The 19,873-nt window shown below is 41.5% G+C and overlaps 1 protein-coding gene across 1 annotated transcript in view; it reads left to right on the forward strand.

The window, feature by feature from the left end:
- The first annotated feature begins 4,687 nt into the window (after positions 1 to 4,687).
- FHIP1A (FHF complex subunit HOOK interacting protein 1A) overlaps positions 4,688 to 19,873 on the forward strand; it is a 105,490-nt gene continuing 90,304 nt past the window's right edge. Inside the window, exon 1 of the mRNA XM_070757818.1 lies at positions 4,688 to 5,043. The gene's annotated coding sequence lies outside the window, so the exon portion shown is untranslated. The remainder of the gene's footprint in view (positions 5,044 to 19,873) is intronic.

The following is a 19,873-nucleotide window of genomic DNA, read 5'->3' on the forward strand; positions in this document are numbered from 1 at the left end:
TTCTCTTCCCTCTTCCTTTTTCTTTCCTTCTCTTCCTTTCCCTTTAGTTCTTTTCCCTTTTATATATACAGTATAAGTGTGTACTTTGACTTATAACTGTATAGTGTTCCCTCGATTTTCGCGGGTTCGAACTTCGCGAAAAGTCTATACCACGGTTTTTCAAAAATATTAATTAAAAAATATTTCGCTGGTTTTTTCCCCTATTCCACGGTTTTCCCCACCCAATGACGTCATACGTCATCGCCAAACTTTAATAAATATTTTTTTTTAATAAATTTTAATAAATAAACATGGTGAGTAATAATCTAAATGGTTGCTAAGGGAATGGAAAATTGCAATTTGGGGGTTTAAAGTGTTAAGGGAAGGCTTGTGATACTGTTCATAGCCCAAAATAGTGTATTTACTTCCGCATCTCTACTTCGCGGAAATTCAACTTTCGCGGATGGTCTCAGAACGCATCCCCTGCGAAAAGCAAGGAAACACTGTACTACGGTTTTTCCCACCCGATGATATCATATGTCACCGCCAAACTTTCGTCTGCCTTTAATAAATATTTTTTTTAATAAACTTTAATAAATAAACATGGTGAGTAATAATCTGAATGGTTGCTAAGGGAATGGAAAATTGCAATTTAGGGGTTTAAAGTGTTAAGGGATGGCTTGTGATACTGTTCATAGCCATAAATAGTGTATTTACTTCCGCATCTCTACTTCGCGGAAATTCAACTTTTGCAGGCGGTCTCAGAACGCATCCCCTGCGAAAAGCGAGGGAACACTGTACTCAAATTCATATACATTTATTATTATTCATTAGATTTGTATGCCAATATTTGCATAGTCCTTTTGCTTTATGTATCCCCTCCCCTATGTATCTTCAATAAATCCCCTCCCCTATGTATCTTATTTTTAAAAAAGAAGCAATTAAAAAAAAGAAGCAATTGGTTTTTGAGATTTGGTGAACAAAGACAGCAAAGCTAAATGGGGCAACAGTACTAACGGGTATTAAAAGAGCCACTGGTTGCCTGGCAGCCGAGGAAAGGTTTGCGCGGAATTTCAGAGAATTAAGCTGCTTTGTAGAGCAAAAGGCCAGGAAGGCGGAACTCCAGGGAGCCTCTGTGCTAAACCAAGGTAAATTTACAAGCTGAACGTGTTTTTAATTCAACAGCCTCATAAAGTCTAAACAGGCTTTTTATCCCCAGCAAGAGCATAGAGTGATTTTTAGTATCAAGACGACACACCACCGGCAGGCTTCTGCTCAGCTTCCTCCCAAATTTCAAAGTTTAATGGCAAGAAGGACTGGGAGCTACATGGTGTTCCAATATCTAAGGTGCTGCCTTAGAATGGGTGGTGGTGGTGGTCAACCCATTTCCCAAAAGCACCTGAAGGCAGGACAAGAAGCAATGGATGGAAATTAATCAAGGAGAGAAGCAATTTGGAATTAAGGAGAAAGTTCTTCTCATTATAATTAATCAGTGGAACAAGTTGCCTTGAGATGTTGTGACTGTTCTAACACTGGAAGCTTTAAAGAAGAGATTGGACAACAGACTCAAACTCAACCCGGATAAGACGGAGTGGCTGTGGGTTTTGCCTCCAAAGGACAATTCCATCTGTCCGTCCATCACCCTGGGGGGGGGGGAATTACTGACCCCCTCAGAGAGGGTCCGCAACTTGGGCGTCCTCCTCGATCCACAGCTCACATTAGAGAACCATCTTTCAGCTGTGGCGAGGGGGGCGTTTGCCCAGGTTCGCCTGGTGCACCAGTTGTGGCCCTATTTGGACTGGGACTCACTGCTCACAGTCACTCATGCCCTCATCACCTCGAGGTTCAACTACTATAACACTCTCTACATGGGGCTACCTTTGAAAAGTGTTCGGAAACTTCAGATCGTGCAGAATGCAGCTGCAAGAGCAATCATGGGCTTCCCTAAATATGCCCATGTCACACCAACACTACGCAGTCTGCATTGGTTGCCGATCAATTTCCGGTCACAATTCAAAGTGTTGGTTATGACCTATAAAGCCCTTCATGGCATTGGACCAGAATATCTCCGAGACCGCCTTCTGCTGCACGAATCCCAGCGATCGATTAGGTCCCACAGAGTCAACCTTCTCCGGGTCCCGTCAACTAAACAATGTCGATTGGCGGGCCTCAGGGGAAGAGCCTTCTCTGTGGCAGCCCCGACTCTCTGGAACCAGCTCCCCCCAGAGATTAGAACGGCCCCTACCCTCCTTGCCTTTCGTAAACTCCTCAAAACCCACCTCTGTCGTCAGGCATGGGGGAATTGAGACCCTCTTCCCCCTAGGCCTTTACAATTCTATGCATGGTATGTATGTATGTATGTTTGGGTTTTTTATATTAATGGGTTTTTAATTGTTTCTAACATCAGACTACTATTGTACACTGCTTTATTGTTGCTGTTAGCCGCCCCGAGTCTCCGGAGAGGGGCGGCATACAAATCCAATAAATAAATAAATAAATAAATAAATAAATAAATAATAAATATTGTAAGCAGCTCAATTTTCTTTAACTGTTATAAAAGTTCATTTCTAGATAATGATTAAAATGATTAAAGCATTTATGGGTAAAAACTGTTTAAAAAATGCAGGTGCGTCAGCAGTCATGGGTCTTCCTAACATGCCCATGTTTCACCAACACTCCGTATGCTGCATTGGTTGCCAACAGGTCTCCAAACACAATTCAAAGTGTTGGTTTTAACCTTTAAAGCCCTACACGGCTTAGGACCAGATTACCTTTGGGACCGTCTCTTGCTTCATGTATCCCAGTGATCAGTCAGGGCCCACAGAGTTGGCCTTCTCCAGATCCTGCCAGCCAAACAATGTTGGTTGGTGGGCTCGAGGGGAAGGGCCTTCTCTGTGGTTGCCCCCACCCTCTGGAATCAATTCCCCCCCCCGGAGATCCGCATGGTTCCTACTCTCCTGGCATTTCGGAAGAACTTGAAAACACATTTGTGCTGAGCGGCCTGGGGCTGTTGAACTGGTCATCTTATTCCAGCCCCTGCCATTGATTGAATGATTGGTATGATAGATCAGTGTTTCCCAACCTTGGCCACTTGAAGGTATTTGGACTTCAACTCCCAGAATTCCCCAGCCAGCAAATGCTGGCTGGGGAATTCTGGGAGTTGAAGTCCAGATACCTTCAAGTGGCCAAGGTTGGGAAACAATGTGATAGATTGATGGTATGAGAAGGGGTGGTTGATTAAACTGTTTTTAGTTTTTTTTTTAATTAATTAGGTTGTTGTAGATTAATTCTGATTTCTGCATTAAATATGTAATTTATGTTGTAAACCGCACTGGGTCTTGGGAGAAGGGCGGCCTAGAAATTGAATTAATAAATAATAAGTAAATAAATAAAACATACTGTTTAATTATTTCCTCATTTAAAAGTAATCAAGGATCATACTAAGGTAATAGAGAAGGAAGGACAATAACAAATAGAATTCTTTATTGGCCAAGTGTGATTGGACTTTGGATTGGAATTTGTCTTTGGTGCCTATGCTCTCAGTGTACATAAAAGAAAAAAGATACATTTGTCAATAATCATGAGGTACAACACTTAGTGATTGTCATAGGGATCAAATAAGCAATGAGGAAACAATCAATATTAATAAAAATCTTAAGGATACAAGCAATAAGTTACAGTCATGCAGTCATAAGTTGGAGGAAATGGGTGATAGGAATGATGAGAAAAACTAATAGTAATAGTAGTGCAGAAACTAAACAGAAACTTAATAAAGTTTAAATTTATTGAATTTATATGCTGCTCCTCTCCGAGGATTCGGAGCAGCTTAGAACATATGAATAAAACTAATAAAAAAATTAAGTATTCAATATTAATAAAAAATTTAAGGATACAAGCAACAAGTTACAGTCATCAGTCATAAGTTGGAGGAAATGGGTGATAGGAATGATGAGAAACACTAGTAGTAATAGTAGTGCAAAAACTAAACAGAAACTTAATAAAGTTTAAGCTTATTGGATTTATATGCCGCCCCTCTCCGAGGACTCGGAGCGGCGTACAACATATTAATAAAACTAATAAAACTATTAAGCATTCAATAAATAGTGCATAAACTTACTATCCTCACTGCATCCCCCACTCTGGGGCAGCAGCCCATTACTTTGGGGTTATTAGATTCTACTCCCTGGCCAATAAATATATAGTAAGCTTGCTGAACGGGATGTGTGCATATTAATAGGTCTTTTAGTTTCTTTTTTAAATGCAATTCTTAATTTTAATTTATTTTTATCTCGATGCATACTGTTTTTATATGTTGGGAGCTGCCCCAAGTCTTCGGAGAGGGGCGCCATATAAATGTAATTAAATATTAATATTAATAATATTAATATTTATTAATAATATTAATATTATTAATAATAGTAATAATAGTAGTAATAATAGTAGTAATAGTAGTAATAATAGTAATACAGTAATAGTAGTAATAGTAATAGTAATAGTAATAATAATAATAATAATAATAATAATAATAATAATAACAACTGCTTCCAACTCTGCAATTCTGTCAAGTCCAAGTTGATTACCACCAGGCGCCGCTTCCCTTCCTCTCCAGGACTAGTAAATCCGCCACGTGGTGGCCTTATTAACTCCTCCTGGAGACTCCTCGAGCCGGGAACCCAAGACTTCACTCCGGCTCCCCGCCCTTCCTCTCAGCGCCTGGAGGATTATGGCTCAGAAGCGGGCCGCTGACGCTCGAGCAGGCACAGGGAGGGACTTACCTGCTGCGGCTGCTGTCGGGAACGGCGCTTGCCCCCTCCCGCCTGCCGCCTCTCTCTTTCTATTTCCCCGGAGGCCGCTCCGAATTGCGCATCCTGGAATCCATCTAAGCGACCCAGTCGAAGTGTGCGTGGGGGTTCTTTTTTCCCCCGCCTCGTAAGGAAAACTTTCCGGCTGTCCCCCCAAACCAGGCGGATTGTTCTCAAGTCAGCTGAAGACGCGCTTCGAGGGTGGGGCCTGGTTTGCTCCGACGCCGCGGAGGGAAGAGCGGAGTCTCCTCAAAGGCGCCAGGTATTCCCCATTATGGTCCTTCCAGAGTGAATGGGTGGGAGCCAGTTTATTCGTCGGGGGAATCATTTCCCCCTCTGGGGGGGAAGTTCCTTTGTAGATCAAGGCTCCCCAAACTTGGCAACTTTTTAAGACGTGTGGACTTCAACTCCCAGAATTCCCCGGTAAGTAAGTAAGCTAGCTTTGCTGGCTGGGGAATTCTGGGAATTGAAGTCCACACGTCTTAAAAAGTTGCCAAGGATGGTGGATATGGGATAGTTAAACACTAAATATCGTGTATGCTCCATAAGGGGATTCAGGAGGAAAGGGTGTGGGAATCGTCTGATTTGGGGGGGCGGGCGTGGGGTTCTTTTTAATCGGGCCCATCGAACTCTTTTGACCCGAACCCGACGGAACGGGCCTTTATAAAAAACCGGACGGAGTTTCTTTCGCCTTTTTTCTATCGTCCCAAAGTTGATTCGTTCCGATTCATTCGAAAGCGAAAGGATGGAAAAGCTTTCGAAATAAAGTCTCCCGTGTAGAAAGAGAAAATCTATGAAGCGCTGGATTTCAAACATTTTAGAATAGAATAGAATTCTTTATTGGCCAAGTGTGATTGGACATACAAGGAATTTGTCTTGGTGCATATGCTCTCAGTGTACATAAAAGATAGATTTAATCATGAGGTACAACACTTCATGATTATAGTTTTGTCCGGGTTTTCCATGGTTGCCTTCCTCTGCTCAGGTGGCCATAAAGCTTGAGGTATCCAACCTTGGACTTCAATTCTCAGCAGCTTTGCTGGTTGGGTTAGTGATGGATTGATTAATTGATTGATTGATTGATTGATTGATTGGCTGACTTATATGCAGCCCACCTCCTAGAGCAGTGTTTCCCAGAGTCTTCGGAGAGGGGCGGCATACAAATCCAAATAATAAATAAATAATAAATAAATAAATAACCTTGGCAACTTGAAGATATCTGGACTTCAACTCCCAGAATTCCCCAGCCAGCGAATGCTGGCTGGGGAATTCTGGGAATTGAAGTCCAGATATCTTCAAGTTGCCAAGGTTGGGAAACACTGTCCTAGAGGACTCTTGGGCTCCTCTCATGTGGGGAAGTCCACATGTCTTAAAGTTATTTAAGTATTAATAAGTAGATATGATTGGTTTTTAATATAATTGAGAATTTTAGAATAGAATGGAATTCTTTATTGGCCAAGTGTGATTGAACACACAGGGAATTTGTCTTGGTGCATATGCTCTCAGTGTACATAAAAGAAAAAGATACATTTGTCAAGAATCATGAGGTACAACACTTAATCATTATCATAGGGGTCATAATAAGCGATGAGGAAACAATATAGATAAAAATATAGTTTACTTAGTTTTAATTAATTGGATTTAGGATAATGTATGCTATTGTTTCTTTTTATATGTTGTAAGCTGCCCCGAGTCCTCGGAGAGGGGCGGCATGTAAATCAAATAAGTAAGTAGGTAGGTAGGTAGGTAAGTAAGTAAGTAAGAGTAAGTAAAAATAAGTAAGAGTAAGTAAAAGTAAGTAGATAGGTAGGTAGGTAAGTAAGTGGGTAAGAGTAAGTAAAAGTAAGTAAATAAGTAAGAGTAAGTAAAAGTAAAGTAAGTAAGTAAGTAAGTAAGTAAGTAAGTAAGTAAGTAAGTAGGTCTTTCTGAGACCTGTTGCTTAACCAGAAATACTCCTCCCTCCCTCCTTTGTAAATTGCTAGCATACTTGGGAAGCAGAGGCGTGAACGCAAATAAGCGTTACAACTGGATTGGGTGTTTGATTTTTTTTTTCCTTGGGCCGACCACGGCAGCAGCTGATTCAAAGCATCCTCTTCGCTCCCCTCCCTTCCTCCGTGAGCGTCTCGTTCTCCCGAAACGAAGCCGGAAAACAAAACGACCTTAATCCGCTGTCCTTTGGAGACGGATGGCGTCGCGCTGCTGGGGAAAAAAAAAAGGCGAACGCGGAAATGAGCTCCTCCTCCGTTTATAGAGGCAATCGCCTATTTTGAAGCTGGCCTGATTTGCACCTATTGCTACGATCTTGAACGCGCCCTTTACACATTCCAATGTGTTGGACTGACCTCTTCCCGTTGCGCTTTACAAGAGTTGGCTGAGTTCTTATTGTGACTTTATTTCTCCACCGGTAACTCCTCCGTTCTTTCTTTCTTTCTTTCTTTCTTTCTTTCCTTCCTTCCTTCCTTCCTTCCTTCCTTCCTTCCTTCCTTCCTTATTTATTTATTAATTATTTAGTTAGTTAGTTAGTTAGTCCAATACACAATGAGGGTTTTAATGGGTATATATCCAGATTCCTAAGAGGTCAGTAAGGGGTGAGTACAAGTGCACTAGAGTGCCTTCCGTCCCCTGTCCTATTGCTCTCCTATATGTATATATATACCCACTAAAACCCTCATTGTGTATTGGACAAAATAAATAAATTATATATATATATATATATATGTCACATGTTTTTTTGTTGAATTTGAAAATTAAGGGAGACTAGGATAGATCTATATACTGTATATACATACACACACACAGAGAGAGTAAAATACATGATGAAGGTTTTAGAGGAGATACTCATAGTAAAATATATCTATGAAAGAATAGAAAAGAAGCTATAGTAATAGAACATATCAATGAAAGAATAGAAGAAGAGATAGGAATAGAAGAAAGGAATAGGAGATATAGGAGAGCAATAGGACAGGGGACGGAAGGCACTCTAGTGCACTTGTACTCGCCCCTTACTGACCTCTTAGGAATCTGGAGAGGTCAACCATAGATAATCTAAGGGTAAAGTGTTGGGGGTTCGGGGATGACACTATGGAGTCCGGTAATGACTTCCAAGCTTCGATCCCCAGCCAGCGAATTCTGGGAGTTGAAGTCCAAATATCTTCAAGCTGCCACGGTTGGGAAACACTGATTTAGGTCACCAGCTAATAATTGGAATGTAAGGTTCTTTTATCTTGAGAGGGAGAAAAGGACTTTCCTTTTACACTGGTGCTTGTCTTTGTCATATCAAAGCCATATTTGGAAATAGTTGTTTTTTAACTGCATAAAAATATTTACTGTAAGGGGCGTGCATAAGTGTACTGTACTATGGTGCCTACCATCCCTGTCCTACTGTCCACTTTTTATCATTACTTTTTACTTATGCTTATACAAACTGCTACTATCCTATAAATTTTTGACAAATATAAACAAACAAATGAATGAATAAAATAAATAAGACCATATTCTTGAACCATGATATATTGGACTATGAATTAGCCCAAACTATTTTAATGTAGCAGTAATGCAGACCATTAAAGCCCTACATGGCATTGGACCAGAATACCTCCGGAACCGCCTACTACCGCACGAATCCCAGTGGCCGATAAGGTCCCACAGAGTTGGCCTTCTCCGGGTCCCGTCGATTAAACAATGTCGTCTGGCGGGCCCCAGGGGAAGAGCCTTCTCTGTGGCGGCCCCGGTCCTCTGGAATCAACTCCCCCCGGAGATTAGAACTGCTCCCACCCTCCTTGTCTTCTGTAAACTACTTAAGACCCATCTATACCGCCAGGCATGGGGGACTTGAGACACCTTTCCCCCAGGCTTATTATAATTTATGTTTGGTATGTATGTGCTGTTTGGTTTTTTAAATTGATAGGGTTTTTAGTTTTTTCTTAATATTAGATTTGTGCCTGTACAATATTGTTTTATCACTTGTTGTGAGCCGCCCCGAGTCTTCGGAGAGGGGCGGCATACAAATCTAATAAATTATTATTATTATTATTATTATTATTATTATTATAATAATAATAATAATAATAATATTGGGTCATTGAGACAAATGATTGGATAGGTGATGCATTTTTTGTAAATTCACAGTACTCCTTTAAAAGCAATGAAAAAAATATTTCTAGTTTTGGAGAGCAATAGCAATAGAATTTAGATTTATATACCAATGCGTAGTGCCCTCTCTAAGCGGTTTACAGAATCAGCATATTGCCAACAACAATCTGGGTCGTCATTTTACCCACCTTAGAAGGATGGAAGGTTGAGTCAACCTTGAGCTGATGGATATACAGTAACAACTTCTTCAGTCTTTTGGTAAAATACCTGCAGACAACATATTTTTTGGCTCCCCAAATGGTCACAGCTATCTTCTCCATCTATCATTTTAAAAATACTTTTAATTATGTTTTTATTTACATTTACCTGTTTTGAAGTTTTTAAATATAGTCATTTGTTGCTTGAATTTTTATTTTGTAAGAAAATTCTGCAAACCGCACCCTTAACCCTATTTCCTCTGACATGGTACTTCTTAGATATGTTATTAGTTTTTTCTAAAGGTAGTTTAAGAGCATAAATGCATATATTTCATTTTTAGTCATAGGACAGTGTAAATTAATAACATTGTTAAGAATTACAACCATTTTAGTAACAACTGTGGAATCTGTGAGGTGCCTAAAAGTTCTAGATGACTTTGGGCCACTCACATTGGGTTGTTGATGTAGGAAAAAGGAAGGATGAAGAATTTATGTACATTTTATGTCATGAATTACTTATACAGTAATAAAGCTGGGATAATCATTTAATAAATACACAAAACTTGACATACCAACACAATACTATTAAAATAAAGGCTTTTAAAATGTCTTTTATTTAAACAAACATTTAAAACATTGGGCACAGTGTGACCATCCTGTTTGGTCATTTCTTTACATAATATTTACATAACAACAAATACAGTTATTGCTCAATATCCATTGTTATTTTGATCTTATATATATATATCCCTCATAGTTATTTATTTACATATCTAAACCTTGTCTATTTTCCATTCTTCAAATTCTTAATCTCTACTTCTCTGACTCTTTTTTCCTTTCTATCCATTGATACAATTTATCCCATACTTCAAAGTACTCCGTCTCACCCTTGTCTTTGATCTCTAATGTTAGTTTGTCCATTTCTGCAATGTGTCAATATTTTATTATTATTATTTCTTCCAACAGTTCCCCCCCCCCCCCCCCAGTGTTGCACTGTTCCTGTGGTTATTATATGTAGCATCAGGTATATCTGTCCTTTTTCATATTTCTCATTGGTGATTCCTAGTAGAAAGAGTTTTGGTTTCATGTATGTCTTTATTTAATATCTTTTCTAACCATGTCTTAACTTGATGCCAAAATTTCCTTTCTTTTTTACACAACCACTACATATGATAGTAAGAACCTTTCACTATTTACATTTCCAACATTGCGCTGAAAGTTAAAACGTTTTATATAAATTTTCTTTATAAGCTGTGGGCAAAGTCAATTTTCTGTTCATCTCCCATAAGTCTTACCATTTATCCAAATTAATGCTGCATTCAAAATTTTGAGCCCAAATAATCATCATTTCCTTCACTTGTTCTTCTGCCATTTTATAAATATTGGTACATTTTCTTTATCTGGTCCTAGTAAAATTTTATCTCTGACCCCATTCTTTTTTATCTCTTAACTATTATGATTTAATCTGCAGATATGCCCACCATTCCAATTCAGTCCCTTCCTATTGTAGCTCTTTTCTGGATTTTATATCCCCCTCTTCTTCATTTAAAATATCTCTATATGTAATTACTTTCCGCAGATTTATGAACTTTGGATGCAACATTGCCTCTAAAGATGAAAACCAGACCAGGATTCCCCTGTAAACCTGGTGTTTTACTTTTGTCCATACTGCAAAGATAGCTCACCTAACATGGTGCCTTTGGAAGTACTGGTGAACTTTATGTTCGCCACCCCATAAAAATGAATACCACCCCACTTGCATATCATGTCCTTCCAATGTTAATACTCTCTTATTTTTTAAATTTATCCATTATTTTGGCCATGTGAGCACATTATCACCAAATTCCATACAGTTTATCTGTTTCAATATAAAATCCCAATTCACATTATGAAAGCTTTTTGGGCATCTGGGAATATTAATGCCACTTATTTCTTATTATGAGCTTCATAATACTCTAGTGCAGTGTTTCCCAACCTTGGCAACTTGAAGATATTTGGACTTCAATTCCCAGAATTTCACAGCCAGCAAATGCTGGCTGTGGAATTCTGGGAGTTGAAGTCCAGATATCTTCAAGTTGCCAAGGTTGGGAAACACTGCTCTGGTGCACCTAATATGGTTCCTATATTATTTCTTATTTGCCTTTTAGGCAGAAAACTGTTTTGATCAACATGTATGAAATTATTCAAGTATCATTTCAGTACTTCAGTAACCTTGTAATTTTTTTTCCTTTTATGTTATTTGATCATATATGCTATTGCAATACCTCTCATAAATGCTTTCTCGGTGTCCCACAAATTTTGTAGATTTGGGTGTTCTTTTTTATTTTCTTGAAAGAAGAAACACATTTATTCTTCAATCTTCTGCCTAATATCTTCATGTTTTAAAATTGATCTTTTTAGGGGCCATCTAATCATTTTCTTATGTTCCTTCCATCTAATTTTAATTGGATTGTGGTCTGCCCAAATGTTAGATCAAGTGTAATGAAAGAATATAAAAGTACCTATTTATTTACTTATTTATTGGATTTGTATGCTGCCCCTCTCCGGAGACTCGAGGCGGCTAACAGCAACAATAAAGCAGTGTACAATAGTAGTCTGATGTTAGAAACAATTAAAAAACCATTAATATAAAAAACCAAACATACATACATACATACCATGCATAGAATTGTAAAGGCCTAGGGTGAAGAGGGTCTCAATTCCCCCATGCCTGACGGCAGAGGTGGGTTTTAAGAAGCTTACGAAAGGCAAGGAGGGTGGGGGCAATTCTAATCTTTGGGAGGAATTGCTTCCAGAGGGCCGGGGCCGCCACAGAGAAGGCTCTTCCCCTGGGTCTTGCCAAGCGACATTCTTTAGTTGACGGGACCCGGAGAAGATCCACTCTGTGGGACCTAACTGGTCGCTGGGATTCGTGCAGCAGAAGGCGGTCCCTGAGATAATCTGGTCCGGTGCCATGAAGGGCTTTATAGGTCATAACCAACACTTTGAATTGTGATCGGAAACTGATCAGCAACCAATGCAGACTGCGGAGTGTTGGTGTAACATGGGCATATTTGGGAAAGCCCATGATTGCTCTTGCAGCTGCATTCTGCACGATCTGAAGTTTCCGAACATTTTTCAAAGGTAGCCCCATGTAGAGAGCATTACAGTAGTCGAGTATACTTGTCTGTTGGCAGTCTTAGGGTAAACGGGGAAGGGATTATAAGATTTGTGTTCTTACTATACTTTGCAAGCTGCTTCCTCAGGCTTTGTCACATGTTCTTCAGCCTACTTTATAGCAATGAACCTGTAGAAAGGTGTTAACTTGTCCTTTGGATTCTGAGAAGTCAAGTTTTGTTCCCTTTTATCTGTTGGCGGCATTAAGCTTTAGCAAATTCTTTGCTGGAAAAGAACCAGAGCAAAATACTGTCATATGATTTAGCACTTTGTTCTGCCTTGTAACCAAAGCTGAAGCCTCTTACATAATAGTCACACTGAACTTTGCAGGACATTTGAGTGAACATTCTTTCTTTATATTGTAAATTTATCTCAGTTGAGGATAACATTGGGTGAGGGTGAGGCAGTTTTTAGGCATCCTGTTTACTCCTCTGGACATGCTTTGTCTTGCATCAGCTACTTATGCTAGCTTAGATTTATGGTAGGTGAAATATTGCCAAGTGTTGTGGGAGGAACACATGAACTAAGCACATCTTTCTTCCGCCTATTCTAGTACTTGTACAGCTTCCTTTATCTGACATACTAACCTTATTCAATCTAGTGCTCACTATATGGGATTACTCAAAACTCAACATTCTTTGTATTGTGGTTAGCTCTGGCCCAGCTCCTGCCCCAAGGACTGTGGATGTGGGGGAGACATCCACATGCTGCAGGCCTGTTTTGCTCCGGTGGAATCTGCTGATGAAGGCTCCTCTGACCAAGAAGACATGAGTGACAGGGAGGAGGAGAGTGTGGCAGACAGCTCAGAAGGAGATCAATTATCTAGCTCCTCCTTGGATTCAGAACAAGAGTTAATGATACAGCCACACATGCGGAGAGCAATGCATAGGCAACAACAACTGAGAGATTATTATCAAAGAAAATGAGGCCACCTGTGGTTGGGTGGGGCTGTGGTCATTAGTGAGGCTGCTATAAAGAGCAGCCTGTGGGTTTGGCCATTGTGGAGGATTATCTGATCCTTGTGTTTTGTGACCGCTTTACTGACTTTGACTTTTTGTGTGCTGATTTTTACCCGCTTTGAAACTAAACCAGAGCAAAGTGTGTTTCACTTTGTGAAAGAGGAAGGACTGTGAATTGCCTCACAGCTGCAAGCTAAGTATCTCAGAACTGATAAGGGACTTGTACAAATTACCAGTGTGTTTGGAGACGAGTGCTCTTTGCTATACCAAAAGAGGGCTTAGGTTAAGTGAATTTTCATTATAAAGAACATTGTTTTGAATTTTCAAACGTGTGTGTGTCTGAAATTTGTACCTGTGAATTTTTGGGAGGAGTCTACCAGAGAGCCCGACAGAACACTTTGCCTGTGGACCGAGACTTCTAGAAGGTACAAAGGTGGTGAACACTGCCTTACGATGCTACCACACTGTGTAATATTAGAATGCCATAACATGGACATTGTGCTATTGCAACTTGGAGCAACAACAATATAGTAATAACAGTTAGATTTATATCCTGCTTTACAGTGCTTTACAGCCAACTTTCTAAGCCAGTGATGGCAAACCATCTTTTCCTAGGATGCCAGAAGCTTGCACGCATACCTACCTATAAAATACCTATAATTGATGTGTGACATCCCCCCATGCATGTGTGACACCCCTCATACTCCCCTAAGCATGTGCACATGACGGCCCTGGCTCCCTGTTTTGGGCCTAGTAGGCCTCCTGAAGCCTCGAGGCCAGAAATGGCCCATTTCCAGACTTCTGGTGGGCCCAGTAGGCCTTTTTTTTTTTGCTCTTTCCACGCTCCAGAGGCTTTTCTGGAGCCTGGGGAGGGTGAAAGTGGCCTCCCCCCCCCTCCAGAGGCTCACTGGAGGCCAGAAATGTCCTGTATCCCGACTTCCAGTAGGCCTGTTTTTCACCCTCTCCAGGCTCCAAAGGCTTTCCTGGAGCCTGGGGAGGGTGAAAACGGCCTCCCTGACCCCCTCAGGCCAAAAAATGCCCTCCCAGAGCTTCCGTGCGAGCACTGTACTTACCTGGCATCCAAAACGGGTCACATGGAGACTCCTGGGTGGGAAAGGCAAGACCAGCTAAAAATCAGCTACCTCCAGGTGCATGCGCACTGGAGCTGAGTTAGCATGCAGATATTGCTATAGGTTCGTCATCATGGTTCTAAGCAGTTTACAGACTCAGCATATTGCCCCCAACATTTTGGGTCCTCATTTACCTACCTCGGAAAGATGGAAAGCTGAGTCAACCTTGATATAAATGATTTATTTTAATACTATTTTCTGGTGAGCAGGTATAGCTCAAAGTCAAAGGCACTGTCTATTAAATTGAAATTGAATATAAAGATGGATACTTGACTACAAGAAAGATTTATGTTGAAGATATTTAAAAGTGAATTTGTTAGGAATAAACAGTATTTAGCATACTTCCTTTTCCTAAATCTCTTATACTGTATTTAATGTTTGAGTTCAGTGCCTTTTCTGCAGTGGTGTTTACTCTATAGGATAGCTACCCTATCTCTGAACTTTTGATGGACCTGGCCCTGTTGGAAAGCCTTAAAAACCTGGTTATTTATATCCAGCAGGTTAATGGAGTTTTGGTTGAAAAATTGATTACATTTTACATTGTGTCTTTTAGTCTTCTTTTTACTGTTTTATATATACGACTTTGGTCTTATGATGTTAGCTGCCGGAGTTACTTTACTTTTATTTATTTATTTTATTTTATTTTATTTTATTTTATTTGTGGTTGTTTGTCAAACAATTATAGGATGGTAATTTGTACAAATAAAATATTAGATAAGTAATGATAAAAAGCAATGATAGATGACAATAGAACAGTAGGACAGCGACGGTAGGCACAGTGGTGCGCTTATGCACACCCCTTACAGACCTCTTAGAAAGGGGCAGAGGTCAATTGTAGATAGTCTAAGGTTAAAGGTTTTGGGGTTAGGAGTAGAAACCACAGAGTCAGATAGTGCATTCCAGGCGTTGATTACTCTATTGCTGAAGTCATATTTTTTGCAGAATAGAAAGTGGTTCTCAACTTGGGGGTCGGGACCCCTTTGGGGGTCGAATGACCATTTCACGGGGGGGGTCGCCTGAGACCCTGGGAAAAGACAAATTTCTCCTGCTATTAAGAACTAAAGCTTCTATTCTGGCATCTTGGAACATATTTTTGCAATCCGACCAATCAGGCGTTTACAGTGGGGGCGTCTCTCTGACCTTCCTGCCAATCAGCTCAAAGCTCTGTTGGGAGAATTGGCGCTAGACTTATGGTTGGGGGTCACCACAACACAAACTGTATTAAGGGGTCGCGGCCTTAGAAAGGTTGAGAACCACTGTGCTAGATAGAAGTAAAATTCCAACATAAATTGGGCACAAATATAGTCTGTTTCTTGTCATGATATGAAGCATAAACAGGTGAATTAAGATAGTTCAACCTCTGTTCTATTTACATGTCTTATAATTAGGTCAATCCTGTTGGGAATACTACCGCACCAGCTACAAAACATTTAAAATACTTTGTTGCTAGCCAGCTGGTTTATTTTTTAAATGCATTTCTGATGTAACACTGGAGAGTTTTTCAAAGAAGCATTTTTATGATAAAATAGGACAAATGGTACATGAGATTTGACTCCTGGTATTTATATGCTTGGTGCAGTGGAACAGAATATTAGTTCTAACAAGTAGTCCACCAACTGTAGTCTGCGGAGAGGGGCGGCATACAAATCTAAATAATAAATAAACTTATCACCATAACTGAGCCAAAATTGCTGTTGGTAAGCAAAACAGTAAATGGGTTTTGCCCCATTTTATGACCTTTCTTGCCACAGTTTATTTATTTATTTATTTATTTATTAAATTTTTATGCCGCCCCTCTCCGTAGACTCGGGGCGGCTCACAACAATAATAACAACAATGTGCAATGTAACAAATCTAATATATAAAAGAAAGTATCTAGAAACCCGACATTTAAAAACCATAAAACAGAAGCATACCATACATAAATCTATATAAGCCTGGGGGAGATGTCTCAATTCCCCCATGCCTGGCGATATAGGTGGGTCTTAAGCAATTTACGAAAGACAAGTAGGGTGGGGGCAGTTCTGATCTCTGGGGGGAGTTGATTCCAGAGGGCCGGGGCCGCCACAGAGAAGGCTCTTCCCCTGGGGCCCGCCAGACGACATTGTTTAGTTGACGGGACCCAAAGAAGACCAACTCTGTAGGACCTTATCGGCCGCTGGGATTCGTGCGGCAAAAACGGTCCCGGAGCCATGTAGGGCTTTATAAGGCTTTATATTTGTTACCTTAGTAACATGGTTATTCAGGGAATCTGGCTTCCCCATTGAATTTGCTTGTCAGAAGGTCACAAAAGATGAGCACATGAATCTGGGACACAGCAACTGTCATAATACATGCCAGTTGCCAAGCATCTGAATTTGATCATGTGGCCATTGGGATGCTGCTAGAGCAGTGTGAAAAAAGCAATAGCATTTATACTGTATTTACATACCTGCTTCACAGCCCTCTCTAAGCAGTTTTACAGAGTCAGTATATTGCCCCGGCAATATCCTCAGTTTAAAGACCTCGGAAGGATGGAAGGCTAAGTCAACCTAAAGCCTGGTGAGATTCGAACTATCAAATTGCAGGTAGCTGGAAGTCAGCAGAAGTAGCCAGCAGTACTGCAATCTAATCACTGCACCACCTCAGATCTTATGAATATAAGTCACTATTTTTAATGTTGTTATAACTTCAAATGATCAGTAAACAAATTGTTGTAAGTCGAGGACCACCTGCACTTTGGTCTCATAGGATCCTAGGCCAGGGATGGCTAACCTTTTTCTTGTTGCGTGCTGAAAGTTTGTGTGCGGAATAGCACATGTGCTAGCACTCATAATACAATGTGCGCATGACATCGCTGTGTGCCCCACCCCAGGCATCCATGCAAGAACCTCCTTGCTCCCCCCCACATCATCATTATTATTATTATTATTATTATTATTATTATTATTATTATTATTTTATTAGATTTGTATGCCGCCCCTCTCTGTAGACTTGGGGCAGCTTATTCCGTAGACTCGGACATGTGCATTAGACACCCCCACCCCATTTTGGTCCTAGCAGGCCTTCCTGCAACCTCCTGGGACCAAAAACCGGGCCATGGGGGAGACGCCTCCCGCCTCCCGTTTTGCTCCTAGCAGGCCTCCCTGCAACCTCCTGGGACCAAAACCGGGCCATGGGGGAGACGCCTCCCGCCTCCCGTTTTGCTCCTAGCAGGCCTCCCTGCAACCTCCTGGGACCAAAACCGGGCCATGGGGGGACGCCTCCCGCCTCCCGTTTTGCTCCTAGCAGGCCTTCCTGCAACCTCCTGGGACCAAAACCGGGCCATGGGGGAGACGCCTCCCGCCTCCCGTTTTGCTCCTAGCAGGCCTCCCTGCAACCTCCTGGGACCAAAACCGGGCCATGGGGGAGACGCCTCCCGCCTCCCGTTTTGCTCCTAGCAGGCCTCCCTGCAACCTCCTGGGACCAAAACCGGGCCATGGGGGGACGCCTCCCGCCTCCCGTTTTGCTCCTAGCAGGCCTCCCTGCAACCTCCTGGGACCAAAACCGGGCGATGGGGGGGATGCCTCCTGCCTCCCATTTTGCTCCTAGCAGGCCTCCCTGCCACCTCCTGGGACCAAAACCGGGCCATGGGGGGGCTGCCTCCCGCCTCCCGTTTTGCTTCTTGCAGGCCTCCCTGAAACCTCTTGGGACTAAAATCGGGCCATGGAGGAGACGCCTCCCGCCTCCTGTTTTGCTCCTAGCAGGCCTCCCTGCAACCTCCTGGGACCAAAACCGGGCCATGGGGGGGACACCTCCCGCCTCCCGTTTTGCTCCTAGCAGGCCTCCCTGCAGCTGCCTGGAACCAAAAATGGGTTGTGGGTGGGCACTGTACCCCCCCTATGCTTCCCCCACCCCATGCATGTGTTGTGACCTCCCATTCCCACACATATGTACATGTCACCTGTATGCGCTCCGCCCTCTGTGCATGAACAGCAGATACCCAAAAATCAGTTGTCCAGCGGAAGGCGTACATGTGCAGTGGAGCTGAATTGAGCGACGGTTTGTATACCTGCGGAGAAGGTGCATGCCATAGGTTTGTCATCACAGTCCTAGGCCATAATGTGATTGGTTTTATTTGAAATAATGTGTGTGAAACTGACTTCAGTAGAATTCTGTAAAGGACAATTCTGTCTTATTGGAAAACTACCGTAGCTATTCCTAACTATATAAATTGTTTCATATCCTCCTGACAGATTTATTTATTTGTTACAGTTTTATCTCATCTTTGTTACCTTATAAGTAATTCAAGGTAGTGAACGTATATAATACTCCTTCCTATTTTTCTTACAGCAATGATCCTATGAACTAAGTTTGGCTGAAAGAGTGTGACTGGTCCAATGTCATCCAGCCAGCCTAAGTACTCACAGTCTTCTGATTTATAGGCCAGTAACTTAACTATTGTACCAAACTGCCTCTCACAAAACAGATATAAATAAGGAAATGTTTGTGAAGAGTCACACTGAAATGTCACATACCTGTATGCTTGGTTGAGTTATTAGAAATGTTAAGAGATGTGATAGTTTTCTTATGTGGCACTGCTACAGATCATTTGTAGATAAATGTACACTGCTCAGAAAAATAAAGGGAACACTCAAAGAACACATCCTAAAACACCCCTCCGCATACCCTTTTCCAAGGGTGCGCATGTAGCCACCTCCGCCCCCCTCGTGCCCCTGGCTTCTCGCCGCTACCCCCGCTCGCCGCTGCTGCCCTCCCGCCCGATCCGCCTCTCTTTCTCTTCCGCTTCCCGCCTAGGGGAACGCCTGCCCCGCCGGTCTCGCAGTCCCTTTGCCAAGAGCGCTTTCATCCTGGGCTCTCAGCGAGGGGGCTGCAGGAGAGGTGGGGCAGGCGTTCTCACAGCTGAGACTGGCTGTTGGGCGCGTGGGCGCGCGCGCTCCCCATCCCTCTGCCAGCTGACTCAGAACATTCAAAATAAGAAAAACCTTCGCCGGCGAAGGTTTTTCTTACTTTGAATGTTCCGCCTCCGCTGTGAGAAGAACGGAGAGAAAATGAGAGAGACTGAGAGCGACAGAGCAAGATAGAGAAAGTGAGAAAGAGAGAGAGAGAGAAAGAGGCGGGAGAGAAAGAGAGAGAAAGAGTGAGAGAAAGAAAACAAGAGAGAAAGAGTGAGAGAGAGAGAAAGAAAACAAGAGAGAGAAAGTGGGAAAAAAGAGAGAGCAAGAGTGGGAGAGAGAAAGAGAGAGATGAGAGAGGAAGGAAGAGAGTGAGAGAGACAGAGAAAGCAAGAGTGGAAGGAAGAGAGAGAGAGAAAAATGATAGAAAAAAGTGTATAATTGTGTAACAGTTTTTATAACAATGTATTTTAAATTAGTTTTTAAAAGTTTTTAACATTAGATATGTATTTATATTGTATCGCTGTTATGTTGTGAGCCGTCCGGGGTCTTCGGAAAGGGGCGGCATACAAATCTAATAAATAATAATAATAATAATAATAATTATTATTATTATTATTATTATTATTATTATTATTATTATTATTATTAAATGTTCCCTTTATTTTTTTGACCAGTATATTT

Source organism: Erythrolamprus reginae, chromosome 7 (assembly GCF_031021105.1).
Source record: "Erythrolamprus reginae isolate rEryReg1 chromosome 7, rEryReg1.hap1, whole genome shotgun sequence".
NCBI classification, from domain to species: Eukaryota; Metazoa; Chordata; class Lepidosauria; order Squamata; family Dipsadidae; genus Erythrolamprus; species Erythrolamprus reginae.